Source organism: Musca autumnalis, unplaced genomic scaffold, assembly GCF_047663935.1.
Source record: "Musca autumnalis isolate F117 unplaced genomic scaffold, ASM4766393v1 scaffold_1, whole genome shotgun sequence".
NCBI classification, from domain to species: Eukaryota; Metazoa; Arthropoda; class Insecta; order Diptera; family Muscidae; genus Musca; species Musca autumnalis.
Window position 1 is genome coordinate 300,866,969 of NW_027411644.1, and position 19,218 is coordinate 300,886,186.

Consider the following 19,218-nt stretch of genomic DNA (forward strand, 5'->3'; position numbering starts at 1 on the left):
ATCAGTTCAAATTGATACATATCTCCTATATTTTACATATTCACAGTGGTGTAGGGTATCATATAGTCGGCCCCGCCCGACTATGATCCTTTCCTTACTGGTTTTAATTTATTTTTTCGAGTTTTATTTGGACTCTAAATTAGAATAAATTAAATTTACTCCAAGATTTTTTCAGTATTTCTTGATTTTCCGCGAAAATAGAAATACATTTAGTAAATATTTAGGCATCTAGGGATAGATATTAAAAGCTGTTAACGCTTTATATATACATTTTCTTATTACAGCAAAACTGGAATTTTTAAATATTTTTTCTTTATAAGGGAATAAAACCCCCATAACTTTGGAGCGCAGCATCCAATTTTGTGAACGCGAACAGATTTGAAACCACGACTTTTTTCTTAATCTATGTTCCAAAAATTGCGGATGTGCTCGCAAAAATTTTTTTAATATTTCTTCCAATGGAATTGCAAAAGAAATTTGAAATTTACCATATACACTTTCATACGGAAAAAATGTGCCTCATCGAAATAATGGTTTTAGACCCCAAGTATGTTTGGACGAAATGTGTTTCAGACAATTTGGAGTCGATTTAGCAATGTCCGTCCGTCTGTCTGTCCGTCTGTCTGGCTGGCTAGTGCGCACGATAACTCTCGAACGGATGAACCGATTTGGTCCAAAAGTTGGCAATCACAATATTTTGTCCAAACTTAGTTTAAATTCGAAGATGGGTAATAACGGTCCACTCCTTCCGGTACCTCCCCCATAAAAGTTCGACAATGTGCCGAAAATGTGTGCGCACGATAACTCTTGAAGGGAATAACCGACTTGGTCCATACTTTGCACATCGTGATATTTTTACCAAACTTAGATGAGGTTCCAATATGGACTCAATCGGTCCACGCCTTCGGGTAACTCCCACACAAAATTTCGGAAAAGTTCAGTTTAGGACCTGCTCTCGAATCGCTTTGATTTTTGTTGCAACAACTTGTATTCAGTGCCCGCCATACGACGGTACAAGTTTCATCAAGGGCAAGTCCATACTTCCTGAGAAAATTGCCTAAAAGTTGCAAAGAGCCCCTATGACACCGTGCGTAGTGGTTGGAGCGAAAGATAACTCTCGAACGGATCTGCAGATTCGGTCCAAAAATTGGCCTTCGTAATATTTTGTCCAAACATAGTTTAAATTGGAAGATAAGCCATATCGGTCCACTCCTTCAGGTACCTCCCTCACAAAAGATCAAAAATGTTCGGAAAAATTGTGCGCACGATAACTCTTGAAGGGAGTGACTGATGTAATCCATAGTTTGCACATCCTAATATATCCACCAGATATAGATCAGGTTCGAATATTGTCTATATTTGTCGACTCCTTCAGGTACCTCTCACACACAATTTCGGATCAGTTCACTTTAAGACCTGCTCTCGAATCACTTTGATTTTTGTTGAAGCGATTTGCATTCGCTACCTCCATTTCGACGGTTAAAGCTTTTTCAGGGGCAAGTCCATATTTCTTGGGAAAACGGCCCGAAAGGTGTAAAAAAAATCCTATGTCACCATATATGGCGGTCGGAGAGCACGATAACTCTCGATCTGTTATATCCAAACTTAGTTTCATGAGGCAATACCGGTCGACAACACCCGGTACTTCTCCCCAATATTTAAAAGTATCACTAAAATGCTAGGACGATATCACTTGAATGGGGCAACCAATTTGGTTCAAACTTTGGATATCCTAATATTTTGTCAAAACTTAGTTTAACTTCTAAAATGGCCCATTTCGGTCCTCCCTGAGGTTACCTCCCCCTCAAAATTTCAACATTTGTGTCTACATTAAGACATCCTAATCCACATTTTTGTCGGCAAGTTCAAATGTCCAAAAAGGGCCACAAAATTCTGAAGTGAAAGTTTCACTTCACATTGGCTGAGGGTATACATATATCTGTCGGCAAAGCCGACTGACACTTTTTTAGTTGTTTTTTTTTTCATATACATATGTATGTATGTTGTTGTATATCGAGTCAAAACTTTTTATTTTCTTATTTTTGAAGCATTGAACTGTAAATTATTGCAAAATAATATTTTACTTTCAAATAAATATTTTAAAGAAAATTTTTTAAAACTTGAAAATTTGTTGCAAATGTTTTAGCTGCCACTGTATATATGTATATACATACATATATTTACGGGAATTCGCCCCGATACCGACAGTTTTACTCCAAAGAACACATGAACGACACCAGAGACTACATCAAGAAACATAACTTACTAACACAACAAATTATGACATCTTTGACATGTTACCGTGGGTCGTGGCCGGTAGAGTTGTGTAGTTCCGCAATGAACTTTTCCGGGCAAGGAACTATTGGAACTATATCCGGCTCGTGCATTTATATCGTTCATATAGTTCCAACCGTGCATATATGTAATTCATTTCATTTGTATAATTTATTTTCTTAATTTAATTCCACACTTGCTTCAATCTTTCACGTTCGTTCAAATGTTCAAATTACAGCTAACTCGGTTAAAACTTGTAGGTAAAAATTAAAAAATACGGAAAATCGGGAGGTACCGTTATATGGAGCTATACCAAAACATGTACCTGTGTTCATAATTTTTTCGAATATAAGTTTTTTGGTCATTAAGAACCCTAAATATCAAACTATAACTAATTCGGTCTGAAAATGTAGCTAAAAACGTCAAAATACCGTAAATCGGGGGTACCGTTATATGGGGGCTATACCAAAACGTGGACCTATGTCCACCACTTTTGTTATATAAGTTTATTGACACTTAAGAACCCTAAATGCCAATTTATAGCTAAATCGGTCTAAAAATGTAGCTAACAACGTAAACATTCCGTAAATCGGGGGTACCGTTATATAAGGGCTATACCAAAACGTGAACCTATGTCCATGCCCTCCATGCTATGGTGGATGGTATAAAAAGAACGAAAAACATTGTAAAATTAGTGTAGAGAAATGAATGTTTGTATATATGTATATTGCAAATTATTTTTTACAAATATGTTCTTAATATATGTAAACTTCAAAAAAAAAAAAAAAAGTATCAGTCGGCTTTTCCGACTGAGATATACCCTCAGCCTGTGCAAATTGAAACACTTTTTTTCACAAAAAACTTATGTATTTAGGGGGTTTCAAAATATTGTTCGTATGAACCGACAAAAATGTTGATTAGGATTAAAGTTCAAACATTTTGCGGAAAAGGTACTTAAACGAATGGATCGACATAGACCATGGGGGTGCTATAGGGGGTTTTTACACCCTTCGGGCTGTTTTCTCAAGAAGTATGGACTTGCCCCTGAAACAACTTTTACCATCGTAATTAAGTCAGCGAATGTAAGTTGCTTCAACATAAATCAAAGTGATTCAAAAGCAGGTTTTATATAGTGAACTTATCCAAATTTTGTGTTTGAGGTACGGGATGGAGTGGACAAATATAGTCCAACTTGTACCTTCGTATAGGGGACAGTGAATACAAGATGTTACAACAAAAACCAAGGCGATTTGAGAGCAGGTCCTAAACTGAACTTTTCTTAAATTTTGTGTGGGAGGTACTCGAAGGAGTTTACCGATTGAGTCCATATTGGAACCTCATCTAAGTCTGGTAGAAATTTCATAATGTGCAAAGTATGGACCAAATCAGTAGCTCCCTTCAAGAGTTATCGCACGCACAAATTTTCCGAACATTTTCGAACTTTTGTGGGGGAGGTACCGGAAGGAGTGGACCGATATAGCTCATCTTCGAACTTAAACTAAGTTTGGACAAAATATTACGAAAGCCAAAATTTGAACCGAATCGGTTCATCCGTTCGAGAGTTATCGTGCGCTCCAGCCAGCAGACAGACAGGCGGACGGACATGGCTAGATCGACTCCAAATTGTCTGAAACACATTTCGTCCAAACATACTTGGGGTCTAAAACCATTATTTCGATGAGGCACATTTTTGGTCGTATCAAAGTGTAAATACCCTTTTTAGCCTAAAGGCTGAGGGTATAAAAAATGTCCAAATTTGTCCACCTCCAAATTGATTTTGGAAGTTGGCAGGTGGTCTGTACTAATAAAGTCAGAAGTCAAATTTTGCTCAATTTTGCCACAGTTAAAATAAAGTGGATTTTTCTATTTTAAGATGGGACAATCTTTATATAAATACATGTTGTGACTATATGTAGTATCCAATAGAAACATAACTAGAAATGAAAGTCGGTTGATAGATGTGGGTATTATCTATCACCCGATTTTCCTTAAAATTCATATTTAAGGGTTTCAGAGTGTAGAAAACAAGTATGTATCACTTCTTTGAAAATAGGTCCATCTTTTGTCATAGACCCCACATAATAGTACATAATAGTACCACCCGATTTTAGGTAGTTTGGGGATTTTAGCGACACTTTATGACCGATTCGGCTGAAATTTGGTATTTCGACCCCTTAGAAGATACGAATCCTTCGTACCTAAAATGATTAAAATAGATCAATGTTTTGGTTTGGACCCCACACAACGGGACCACCCTGTTCAATAAATTTTGGCAGTTTTTGGTAATTTTGGTCGATAAAACGTAAGAATTGGTGTTTTTACATACTTATTATAAATAATAATCAATGTCAATACAAAAAAGACCTTGAAATAGTTTTGGCCAGAAAATTTGAATTTGAGACCCTAGTGCATTATCTTGAGAAAATTACTTTTTGCCTCAAAAACGTGTCATTGGTCCCTTAGTACACTGTAATGCTTTGGTTCGAATCAGATTATGTTTCTATTTAGATATACGTTTCATTTCCACACCATTTATAATGCAACCAATTCCTTTTGAATAGCATACACTTTTTCACACCTAGTTTTGCTTGTTATGTGTCTCAAAAATCTATAATAAATGACAACCTCGATATCATTTTACCCGTAAATGAGAAGGTGTTTACCATCATTTAGGATGGAACCATTGAACAATGTAACTATAGAATTTCAAATGAATGCCATAATACACTTCTTTGAGCGGCAATGAAATGATTCTTCTCTTTTGGCTTTCATATGTTTTCGATTTAGAAATGAAAAGGCGTAAAATTCTCAAAATATTTGACACCAAATTCTGACACAACATAAAACACAATGACCACCGTTCTATTATACATGGTTCGTCCAAATCGTTTTTTCATTCTTGCATAGAACACAAAAACAGAAGTCCTTCTGCACACACTTTACAAACGATATTTTTATTGAGCAAAACGATAATGGTCGGTGTGCTCTTTTATCTCTTAAACGTTTTCTTTTTTTCATTTTCAATTGCCTTTTTATGAATTGGAACCTAAACGAAATGATGAGCGTGGAGTGGTGGCCATTATGTCTCGTGTGTTCAAATGAAATATGAATCGAGTTTAATCATAATTCGTAGAAGTGGAAATTGATACTCTTCTTTAGTGCTACTTAAATAGTGAAAATCACAATGAATGTCGATGATGATTCTTGCAAAGTCATGTAGATGGAGTTGCTGGTTCTTAATGCCACATGAAAAGACATTTTAATTGATTTGAAAGAGTTCAATTCTGTCTATCACATTTAGTTCAAATTTGAAATGCATGTTGAACTCGAGATCTTGAAAAATTAAGCATCAATAGAGAGTTTTGAGACATTTTCAAAAATAGTTTAAGCATTTATTGTTATTGTATGAATGGATTAATTGATTCCAAGCCAGATCAATATGTGATCAACTTTGGTATCTACATTAGGGTTATGACTTTTGGACCTTTTTTCTCAAAAAAGTATTGTAGCCGTTGAAAAAGGGCCATAAGAAGTAGCCTGGTTGCACACCATGTAATAAAATAAAGTGTGGCTAATACATATGTATGCATATGCATTTACCTATTTATCTGAACTTAACTTACTAGTAATTTCGACCATCATTTTTGACTACCGACTACTGGTGATGCAATGAAGGGACAATTGCCTTTCACATGACTATCGAATCGGATGGTTATTGGTAATGCAGTGAGAGGACAATAGACCCCTTCCTATGACATCCCCATGTTAAATTCACCAGTCAATAATTAATAATTTAGTATCCTCTTGGGGAATTGCCTTTAACACCCGTTAAAGGTAGTGAGCTAACATGTGCCGCGCGTTCGTTAAAAACTTTGATTTGGGCGTCGGGTTAGTAACTCTTCCATAGAAAAACAGCCTTCTATGAAACACGGAAGAAAAGAAAAGCACGATCTGCGAATCTGCACCTGGAATGTTCGCACTCTTCATAGAGAGGGTGCAGTTTACGCATTGGCAGATGTACTTGAAAAGTACGAGGCCGACATTACAGCCATACAGGAAATACGATGGAACGGGAGAGGTGTCACAACAGCACCTAAACTGTAGCTGCACTGACACAAAGCATGAGTTTGGTTGCGGATTTGTAGTTAGTCGGAGGTTAAACCATTTGGTATCCAGCTTCAGCCCAGTGAATGAAAGACTCGCTGCAATTCAACATCAGCTTTATTTGCGCTCATGCTCCCACTGAAGACAAGGACGAACAGACCAAAGATATATTTTACGAGCGCTTAAAAGAAACATATGACCGTTGCCCTGCCCATGACATTAAAATTATACAAGGCGATTTTAATGCCAAAGTTGGAAAGGAGAATATCTTTGGCCCAACAGTCGGGAAATTCAGTCTCCACTGTGAAACCTGAGAATGGTGTGAGGCTGATAGACTTTTCAGCTGCAAGAAACATGGTAGTTAGCAGTACCAGATTTTAGCATCTCGATATTCATAAGGGAACCTGCCTGTCGCCACATCAAAGAACAACAAATCAAATTGATCACGTTGTGATAGATGGAAGACATGCATGCATGACCGAGATGCAAACATAGACTCGGTCCACTACCTGGTTGCAGCAAAGGTACGTACCAGATTAAATGTAGCAAACAAATTGCGAACAGACACAACACGGAAGTTGGACATCGGTAAGCTGCTGTCACAACATATAGCCACAGCATATTCCACTCAACTGTCCCAACTGCTTAATCAAAGCACTCCTCGTCCCGATAACATATCAGGACAATGGCAAAACATTGCCCACTCCATGCAAACAGCCGCAAAATCAGTACTTAGATACCAGAGACCTCCACCAAGGAATCCATGGTATGAACAGGAGTGTCGTGCTGCTACCGAAGAGAAAAATGGCAGGAAGAACGCGTACCCGACGATTGGAACCTGAGCATCCTGTGTCCCGTCCATAAGAAAGGAGATAAGACTTTATGCTCCAACTATAGGGGCATAAGTTATCTCCCTATCGCCTTCAAGATAGTGTCAGGGATATTGTGCGAACGACTAAAGCCCATGGTCAACGAAATAATTGGACCATACCAATGCGGCTTTAGACCTGGCAAGTCCACCATTGACCAGATATTTACCCTGCGGCAAATCCTGGAGAAGACCCAAGAGATGCAGATCGACACCTACCACCTTTTTGTTGAATATAAAACAGCCTTCGACAGCCCGCTATGTTCAAAGGTATTCCAAACAATGTCTGAATTTGGTATTCCCGCAAAGCTCATTCGGCTTTGTAAAATGACTCTAACTGACACAAGATCTCCAGTTAAAATAGTAAAGAACCTCTCCGAAGAGTTTTGTACCCAAAGGGGTTTCAGGCAAGGCGACAGCCTTTCGTGTGATCTTTTCAATATCCTGCTAGAAAAGGTTATACGAGAGGCAAATGTCAAAAGAAGTGTCACAATTTACACCAATAGCCACATGTTACTTGCTTATTCTGATGATATAGACATCATGGGACGATCAGTAAAAGAAGAAACCGAAGGGCCAAGGAGAATCTGCTAATGTGGGTCTGGCGGTAAACGGTTAGAAGACCAAGTTGATGGTGTCGACGCGCAATGCGTCCATTGAGCTCGGACCGACTGTGAAGATGGTTCCTATAATATTGAGGTAAAAGACTTCGTCTACCTCGGCACCTCCCTAAACACAACAAACGACATCAGTTGTGAAATAAAAAGAAGAATTGTATTGGCCAACAGATGTTACTTTAGTTTAAGTAAGCATTTCAAAAACAAAGCCACGACTCGTCAAACAAAAATAACGCTTTACAAAACACTGATACTATCCGTGCTGATGTATGGTTCCGAAGCCTGGGTACTTGCGCAAGCAGATAAGACAGTGCTTGGTGCGTTTGAGAGAAAAAATCTTCGAAAGATCTACAGGCCCAATCTGCGTTGACGGAGAATATCGACGTCGTATGAACCACGAGCTGTATCTGCTATACAACGACATCAATATAGTTAAACGTATCGAGATGCAGCGATTGCGTTGGCTAGGCCATATAATAAGAGTGAGCAATGATGGATCCGCTAAAAAGGCGTATAAATTCGAGCCACATGTTCGGTCTATGAAACAAATGTTCTGTAATGGGCCAGCTAAGGGGTAGTTTACACTATATGTAAATGTTATATGACACGAAATAAAAACATTCCATATCAACCCACGCAGGCAATGTGGTGTGGACGCACAAAGTAAATGGCGTAAGGAAAATCCCCAATATTGCACATATTAGCGTCTATATAATGATGGAAAATTTCATGTCATGTGACATTTACATATAGTGTAAACTACTCCTAAGTAAGTAAGTATCCTCTATGCATAAAAGATGTGATTGTGTCATCCAGGAAAGAGCATACACAACGAAATATTGATTTCAATAGTTTTTGTTGTACCTCAAATTGGGGGGTTTTGTCCGTTTATATTTGCGACCTGAAATGTTTTTTGAATTGTAACTTTTGTTTATTAAATTCCGAATTTTTATGCCTGCGTTCCCAATAATAAAAATATAAATAAAAAGAAAAGTTAAAAATAATAACTTTAGTCTTGGCCGACACTGTATAAGCAATATGTTTTTATGAAGAATATTTTTTACTTTGCATTAACTTCTATTGTTTTCCTTTTGTTTAAATTGAGTTTTTAATATTTTTTAAAAATTCCATTTTTATTTTGACTTCGGAAAAAAATGTTTTTTTTCTTCTGCCGAAAAACTACAAACTGTTCGATTCAGCTATTGAATGTATTATGTGATTAAAGTTGTCTTAAAAATTATTTTTGGTAAGCAAAAGCCAAAATGCAGCTAAAAATAATACAGGTAAACCGAAATATCTGTAAATGTTTAAGTAACAATCGCTTCCTTCTAGCGTAATGTATTTTTGGAATCAAATGTACCACAGAGAAATTAAAAAACTTCCTTAAAATGTATTTATTATAAACTCACAACGTATCCCATATCCGAAATTTTAACAACCCACATCTGCAACCAATTTTAACTTAAATACCCAAAATTAATCTTATCTCAAACTGTACTTCCTAAACATTTGATTAGGATACTAAATCCAAAAGTCATATCAGCAGTTGAGATTTTCTCCCACTTCTCCCGCACACGCATTAGAACAAACAATCTACTAGAGTCATAAACTAGGCGACAAATCATTTACAGTTAATTTAGAAAAATGACCATTATATCAACACAATTATGAACAATTTTGAAATACATATCTACGTACGTATCACCATTAGCATTTAAAGCAGGAACAGCATCATTCGGCAGTTAGAGCAGTAACGCATAGAACAGAAACCATTTTCAAAAAAAAATTACTTTCCAAAATAAACGCTGGGAATGGTGATTTGACACTGAATAAATAAATAAAATGGTGGTGACAAAAATGGTGGTGTTGACAGTGACGTTCGGTGGTTGTTGGCAAAAATTTAAATCCATTTAATTTTCGTGTAAATCAAATTTAAATTTTCCAAAAATTCATCGTCACTTTCGTTAAACACTAATGAGCCTCAAGTATGATCCCTCATATTTTCGTATGTTTCGGTGGGTTCCCTCGCTCTCGCTAACACATGCTGAGCCAGACGAGCGAGAGTCTTTGTGATGACAATTGAAAAATGGCCTTGGCAAATAGTATAACAAGAATTAAATGGGAATGAAGGTATAAATTTAATTAGCTATAACGTCAAACAAAGGACCAAAGGCAGTTGGTTGAGATGTAGCGGTGTATGTGTAGAGATTCATATAGGGTTTTTGTACTATAAGTTGCCAACAACAACAAGGACCAACCCAAATGACTATAAATATTTTCACAATTAACAAATATTAAAAAATCATTTCAAAAAAACAATTAAATACTACCCTAAACTATAATATCATTAATATTATGAAATTTTATACGAGGGTAGTTTATGCAGTTGGTAATTAATACGAGGATATACACATTTCGAAAACTGTTTAATCAATCAAGAGAAGAGATATTGTAGGAGGAATTATATGGTAAGAACAAAATTGTGTATTTTAAAGTTCTGAAAATATATATTGTTAGTACAATAACATACTTTGTGCCAGTATGGTGCCTGACACAAAATATGAATTTTCAGATTTTTAAAATACACAATTTTGTTCTCAGAATATGATTGCTTTTACAATGTCTCTTCTATGCGTGTAGTGGGATTTGTTCCTCGAAAATTATCTTAGGGGCGCGGATTAACTTATGGTTAAAACAACAATATATATTTTCAGATTTTTAAAATACACAATTTTGTGCTTAGAATATGATTGCTTCTACAATATCTCTTCTATGTCCCTCGGAAATTATCTCAGCTAAGGGGCGAAGATTAGCTTAGAGTTCCTTAGCCAATCAGAGTAGTTAAGTAACATGATGAATCCAACGGAAGTGTTTGTATACCCTCAGCATTTATGCTAACGAGGGTATATACACTTTCGTCCGGGCAAAATGTGCCTCATCGAAATAATGTTTTTAGACCCCAAGTATGTTTGGACGAAATCAGTTTTAGACAATTTGGAGTCGATTTAGCAATGTCCGTCCGTCTTTCTGACTGGTGCGCACGATAACTCTCGAACGGATTAACCGATTTGATCCAAAATTTGGCATTGCTAATATTTTGTCCAAACTTAGTTTAAGTTCGAAGATGGGCTATATCGGTCCACTCCTTCAGGTACCTCCACCACAAAAGTTCGAAAATGTTCGGAGTATTTGGGCGCACGATAACTCTTGAAGGGAGTAACCGATTTGGCCCATACTTGTCACATCCACCATTTCGGGTACCTCCCACACACGCCTTTTTAGCGGGTTCATCATCGCTCATTCTTATGATATGGCCTAGCCAACACAATCGCTGCATCTCGATACGTTTAACAATATTGATGTCGTTGTACAGCAGATACAGCTCGTGGTTCATGCGACGTCGATATTCACCGTCAACGCAGATTGGTCCGTAGATCTTTCGAAGAATTTTTCTCTCAAACACACCAAGCACTGCCATGGCTTCTTGCGCAAGTACCCAGGCTTGGGAGCCATACATCAGCACGGGTAGTATCAGTGTTTTTGTTTGACGAGATGTGGCTTTGTTTTAAACTGTTTACTTAAACCAAAGTAGCATCTGTTGGCCAATACAATTCTTCTTTTTATTTCACAACTGAAGTCGTTTGTTGTGTTTACGGATGTGCCGAGGTAGACGAAGTCTTTTACTACATCAATATTATAGGAACCAACTTCCACAGTCGGTCCGAGCTCAATGGACGCATTGCGCGTCGACACCATCAAATCGGCCTTCTCACCGTTTACCGCCAGACCTACTTTAGCAGATTCTCCTTTGACCTTCATAAAGGTATCAGTTACTTCTTTTACTGATCGTAAAGGTATCATGATGTCTATATCATCAGCATAAGCAAGTAACATGTGACTATTGGTGTAGATTGTGCCACTTCTTTTGACGTTTGCCTCTCGTATAAGCTTTTCTAGCAGGATGTTGAAGAGGTCACACGAAAGGCTGTCTCCTTGTCTGAAACCTCTTTTGGTACCAAACTCTTCGTGTCAGTTAAAGTCATTTTACAAAGCCGGATGAGCTTTGGGGGATACAAAATTCAGACATGGCTTGGAATACCTTTGAACGCAGCGGGCTGCAGAAGGCTGCTTTATAATCGACAAAAAGATGGTAGGTGTCGATCTGCATCTCTTGGGTCTTCTCCAGGATTTGCCGCAGGGTAAATATCTGGTCAATGGTGGACTTGCCAGGTCTAAAGCCGCATTGGTATGGTCCAATTACCTCGTTAACCATAGGCTTTAGTCGTTCGCACAATATCCCTGACACGATCTTGTAGACAATAGGGAGTAGACTTATGCCCCTATAGTTAGAGCATACAGTCTTATCTCCCTTCTTGTGGACGGGGCACAGGATACTCAGGTTCCAGTCGTCGGGTACTCGTTCTTCCTGCCAGATGGTGCTAACTAGCTGATGCATACACCTTATCAGCGTGTCGCCTCCGTTTTTGAACAGATCGGCTGGTAAGCCATCGGCTCCTGCTACCTTACTATTTTTCAGCCGATTTATTGCTGTCTTTATCTCATCTTGGCTGGGCGGTATACAGTCAATACCATCATCTGGGATTGGGACTGTGGTATCTTCGTCGTCTTTGCTGCTATTGGATACCAACAGTTTTGAAAAATGTTCTTTCCATATCCTGAGCAGACTATCTATATTAGTTACCAAATTACCTTGCTGGTCTCTACAGGAGGATGTGCCTGTACCAAAGCCATCAGTTTGATGCTTGACTCTTTGGTATGATTTTCGGACTTCATTCTGGCTCCTGTACATCCCGATTTTTCCACAATCCCGCTTTTCCATATCTCTCTTTTTCCTGCGGAAAAGACGTTTCTCTTCTCTCCTTTTCTCCCTGTATCTCTCTCGTGCGCTACGCGTTGCTACGGATTGTAAAGTAGCCCTATATACCGCATTTTTTCTTCGGTGGCAGCATGACACTCCTGATCATACCATGGATTCCTTGGTGGGGGTCTCTGGTATCCAAGTATGGATTTTGCGGCTGTTTGCATGGAGTGGGCAATACTTTGCCATTGCGCTGAAATGTTATCGGGATGAGGAGTGCTTTGATTAAGCAATTGGGTCAGTTGTGTGGAATATGTCTACCGATGTCTAACTTTCGTGTTGTGTCTGTTCGTACTTTGTTTGCTACGTTTAAGCGGATGCGTACCTTTGCTGCAACAAGGTAGTGGTCCGAATCAATGTTTGCGCCTCGAAACGATCGTACATCCAACACGCTCGATGAATGTCTTCCATCTATCATATCTTGCTTTCTGATCTGGAGACAGCCAGGTGCTCTTATGAATATCGAGATGATTAAATCTGGTACTGCTAACTACCATGTTTTTTGCAGCTGCAAAGTCTATCAGCCTCATACCATTGTCAGATGTTTCTCTATAAAGAGTGCGAACATTCCAGGAGCAGATTAGCAGATCATGGTCATTCAAACACGCGGCACATGTTAGCTCACTACCTTTAACGGGTATTTAAGGTAGTTCCCCAGGTGACACCACGGGGAGGTCAGTGTCCACTTGAGATGAAAGAGGGACTATGATAAATCCTGGGCTTTGCCTTGTTAAAACCGGTCAGGACCGTTCCTTGGTATCTTCCATCCCCTACGTCACCCATTGGTCCATACTTTGCACATCCTAATATAACTACCAGATATAGATCAGACTCGAATATGGACTATATTTTTCCAATCCTTCAGGTAACTTCCACCCAACTTTTTGGATAAGTTCACTTTAAGACCTGCTCTCGAATCACCTTGATTTTTGTTGAAGCATCTTGTATTCGCTGCTTTAAATACGACGGAAAAAGTTTTTTTCAGGGACAAGTCCATACTCCTTGAGAAGACAGCCTTAAAGGTGTAAAAACCCCCTATGTAGTGGATGGAGAGCACGAAAACTCTCAAACTGATCAACAGGTCCAAAATTTGACCTTCGTCATATTTTGTCCAAACATAGTTTAAGTTCGAAGATGGGCAATACCGGCTCCCAACTTCCGGTACTTCCTTGCAATATTTTAAAAATGTCACTAAAATGGCATGCACGATATCTCTTGAACGGGCCAAACATTTGGGACGAAACTTTGGATCTCCTAATATTTTGTTAAAATTTAGTTTGACTTCAAAAATGGCCATATCAGTCCTCTCCTTAGGTACCACCTCCCCGACAAAAGTTCAACATTTATGTCTAAGTGCAGTTTAGAGTCTGGTCGAAGATCCTTTGGAAATGTATATCGATGCTGTTCGCTGTGGCCCTGTTTACAAGGATATTATGTTTTCCATAAACAAGTCCATGCATCCTGGCATACTGGTCCAAACTGAAATGGCTAGTGCGCGCGATATCTATCGAAAAGATATGACTCCCAAAATAATACCCACTTCCATAATGGACTATGATGGTCCATTTCTTTTAGTACCTCCTCCGCAACACTTTTGAACTTTAATCCTATTCCACATTTTTGTCGGTTCATACGCCCATAATTTTGAAAAGTTATGTTTTTATACTCTCCACCATATGGAGGGTATAATTAAATTTGTCATTCCGTTTGTAACACATCGAAATATTCGTCGGATTTGACCATGTCCGTCTGTCCGTCCGTCTGTCTGTTGAAATCAAGATACAGCTCGCAATTTTAAAGATAGAGAGTCAATATTTGGTACAGAAGTTTTTATTACTTGCAGGATGGTTGGTATTGAAAATGTGATATATCGGTCCACGTTTTGATATAGCCCCCGTAGAACGGTACCTCCCGATTTTCGGTATTTTTAAAGTTTTCCCACCAAAATGGCTGAAATTTGGTACGTAGTCTTCTTTTGGGGTATAAAACGTTCCCCCAGAATTTTGTCGGTATCGGTCCACACCTTCGTGTAGCCCCCATAGAACGGTACCTCCCGATTTTCGGTATTTTGAAGGTTTTAGCGTCATTATCACACCGAAATGGCTGAAATTTGGTACTTAGTCTACATTGGTGGTATAAAACTTCCCCACAGAACTTTGTCGGTATCGGTCCATGCCTTCATATAGCCCCCATAGAACGGTACCTCCCGATTTTCGGTATTTTAAACGTTGTGGCCTCAATATTCGACGAAATGGCTGAAATTTGGTATTTAGACTTCGTTGGGGGTACTCAAACTTCCCTTTTAAATTTGTCGGTATAGGTCCATGCCTTCGTATAGCTCCCATGGAAAGGTACCTCCCGATTTTTCGTATTTTGAAGGTTGTGTACTCAATATTCCACCAAAATGGCTGAAATTTGGTATTTAGCCTTCAATGTGATATAAAACTGTTCGCCAGAAATATGTCTGTACAGGTCCACGCTTTCATATTGCCCCATTTATTACTAAAATTCGTCGGTATAGGTCCACATAGAACGGTACCTCCTGTAGCCCCCATAGAACGGTACCTCCCGATTTTCGTAATACTGAAGATTGTGACGTCAATATCCAACCGAAATGGCTGAAATTCGTTATTTCGTCTACCAAGAGTTATAATATATTCCAGAAGAGTATTATCAGTATAGGTCCACGTCTTCCTATATCCCCCATTCTCTTACCGAAATATAGGAAATTTGGTATTTAGTCTTCTTTGAGCCTAAAAACTTTCCGTCAGAAATTTGTCGGTATAGATCGACGTTTTGAAATAGCCCCCATAGAATGGTGCCTCACATTGTTTTACCGAAATTGCTGAAATTTAGTATTAAGTCTTCTTCATACACGAAAGGAAACTAATTATTCCATTTTACTTCAATACAACTTGTGGTGGAGGGTTTTTATTTGTTTCAATTTATATAGACTGGGGGTATATCTCTGTCGGCAAAGGCGACTGATACTTTTTTTATTTTTTTAACAACAGTGACGAATTATGTGTCCATAATTGTTAATGTTTCTTAAATAAATGTCAAAAAAATCATAAAATAAGGCTATAGTAGAAAAATATGACCTCAATTTTCAAGATATCTGAAAACGGAAGGTATAATTATCCGGTGTGCCATTCTTAAAAACATCTATCATATTTGTGGTGATTTTGGATAAATTCGAACCAACCTCGTTTAAGCACATTTTCAAAACACACCTTTGTGTCAACCAACAAACACAGCAGGATCAGAATGTTTGCCATAAAAGTGATCCACGCACAGCCAAAAACAACAACACAATGTCGCATGAGAAGAATAATGGACAAATGTTCATTTCAATTGGCATTTAAACATTCGCATGTAGTGACATATGCAAGTATTCGGCATTCGTTTTTGGGAATTTATCCCCCTATCCTGGCCTTGAATGGATGGCACTTGAAAAGCCACTTCAGATGAACAAGGAAAACAACTGCAGAACAACACAAACGAACACACACAAAGTGGTGATCATTGAAATTTAATAGACTCAGTGGCTATGGGAAGGATACAACAACAACACAATAACAAAAGCCAGCAAGGATAATAGAAAAAGAGTAGTAGTGGTGGTGGTAGCAGCATCATTATCATCCCAAGTAGCAGCAGCAGCAGAAGCGCGGCACTTAATAAAAATGATAATAATGACTATTCGTTGTAATATCAAATAAATGTGTAATAAATTAACTTCCAACATCATCGTGACTATCAAGGAATACAAATGCGTCGAGGAACAATAGCAACAGCAGCAGCACATTCCATTCGAAAGGACATTGAATTTCTATTCAATGAAGCGTTGAAATTTTCCGCCACAGCATCCAAAAAAAAGAAAGAGCCAACGAAATAAAAGGGGGAGAGAAAACAGGCACAACGACTACCAAAAAATTTAACACTTCAGATCTATGGCAGAGAGGACATAAGGACACAAAACAAGAATATCTATATATCAATGGTTGTAAAATATTTTTATTAATGAATCCTTTTTGTTTGGTGCGTTGTTGTGATTCCATTTAAGACAATGAATGTCAGCGGTGCTCCTCTCATGAAACAAATATGCTAGATATTAGAAAATAATAACGAACAACAGAAGGATGGATGAATGCAACAAAACGTTTTTATATTCTCATTTACCACCGTTTGTCGTCATTTAGGGATAATTAAATGGATAAATGTTATGGACAATTGGCTGAAAAGAGAAAAAGCTGTTGTAGTTGTTTTTTTTCTTTTGTGTGTAAATGGTTTAACGTATTTGTAAGTGATAAAAATTCAATACGGAGAAATTAATTATTCTGAAGTAAAACGGAGAATGCGCAAAACAATGTTCAAGGCTTTGAGTTTTTCCAATAGATTATAAAATGGACCCTTGGAATATTGTGTATGTTATATATGTTTAAAGAACAAGTAAGAATGACATTAAGTTTGGTTGCTGTTGCGAACCTTGGAAATGCATCATTTTTGCAATTTAATTGAAATGGACTCCGTGGGTAGAATAGAAGATAGAATATCAAGGTCGCAAAAGTACAGAAACCAAGATCAACAGCAACTGCATTATACAACGTTGTGATATTTACACCATATTGAGGAAGGATCATACCAGAAGGATCGTACCGCCGAGGTATAGTTGCCTAATGTATACATCAATCCAATTAATACCTGTATTCCAGGTTATGGGCCCAACATTAGCCCGCTTTTAGAAGGTCCTACAGACTGATCTTAACTAACTTTAATGCTCATCACGAGCTGTGGTATTCGGCCATAGGTAATGATCAGAGGCTTCGAACGATGGCTGAGCATATTCAAACATTCCAATTAAAAGGATTTCGAATTTTGGCAGTAATACGTCTAGTAATTTTGTCTATATGAGGGTTCAAAGGTTTGCAGGAGAACATGTTATTTATCTTTTTCAGTGACCACCTCATAAAGGGGTTACTCCTTTTTCACAAAGCGTTTTGCGGTGTCAACAAATGCTCGAAAACTTATGGACCGACCTAGTAATCTTGTCTATAAACGAGGGAATTTTAAAAATGTCATTTTTTTTAAAAACAACTAAACAGACACTGACAAAAAAAACAAGTAAAAAAGTATCAGTCGGTATCTTTGCCGGCAGAGATATATCCTCAGCCTATGTGGATTGAAAATTTAATCTACGGCATTTTAAGAATTTTGTGGCCCTTTTTGGACGAGAAATATGTGAATTAGGACTAAAGTTCAAAAGTGTTGAGGTGGAAGTACTTGAAAAAATGAAACGACATAGTCCCTTATTGAAGTCGATCTTATTTTGGGAGTCATATCTTTTCGATAGATATCGCGCGCAATAGTCATCGGATAAATTTTGGACCAGTATGCCAGGAAGCACAGCATCCCTGCAAACAGGACCACAACGAACAGCTTCGGTATACATTTCCAAAGGATCTTCGAACAGAGCCTAAACTGCACTTATAAACAAATGTTGAACTTTTTGGGGGAGGTAACCTAAGGAGTAGACCGATATGGGTAATTTTAGAAGTTAAACTAAATTTGGACAAAATATTAGGGGATCCAAAGTTTGGATCAAATTGGTAGCTCCGTTCTAGAGATATCGTGCATACCATTTTAGTGACGTTTTTTTTAATATTGGGGAGGTAGTACCGGATGTTGTGGACCGGTATTGGTCATCTTCGAACTGAAAATAAGTTTGGACAAAATATGACGAAGACCAAATTTTGGACCAAATCGATTTATCAGTTCGAGAGTTATTGTGCTCTCCAGCCACTACATACGGTACCATAAGGAGTTTTTACAATTTTCGGACAGTTTTTTCAAGAGGTATGGACTTGCCCCTGGGGCAGAGAGTACAAGTTGCTACAACAAAAACCAAAGCGATTCAAGAGCTGCTCCTAAACTGAACTTTTCCCAAATTCTATGAGGGAGGTATGAGAAGGAGTTTACCGATTGAGTCCATGTTAAAACCAAATCTAAGTCTGGTAGATATTTCACCATGTGCAAAGTATGGACCACATTGATTGTTCCCTTAAAGAGTTATCGTGCGCACAATTTTTCGAACATTTCCGAATTTTTGTGGGGGAGGTACCGTAAGGAGTGGACCGATATAACCCATCATCGAACTTAAACTAAGTTTGGACAAAATATTATGAAATCCGATTTTGGACCGAATCGCTTGATCCTTTCGTGCGCTCCAGCCAGACAGACGGGCGGACATGGCTAAATCAACTGTAAATTGTCTGAAACGGAATTCATCCAAACATACTTTGACTCCTAAACCATTATTTCGATGAGGGACATTTTGCCCATATGAAAGTGTATATACCCTCGTTAGCATAAATGCTGAAGGTATAAATACTATAAATAAATGTCATATATAAAATATATTGATTTTGTATCACGAGTTTGTTTTAAAATATGTACGTACCGAAAATTATTGACATATA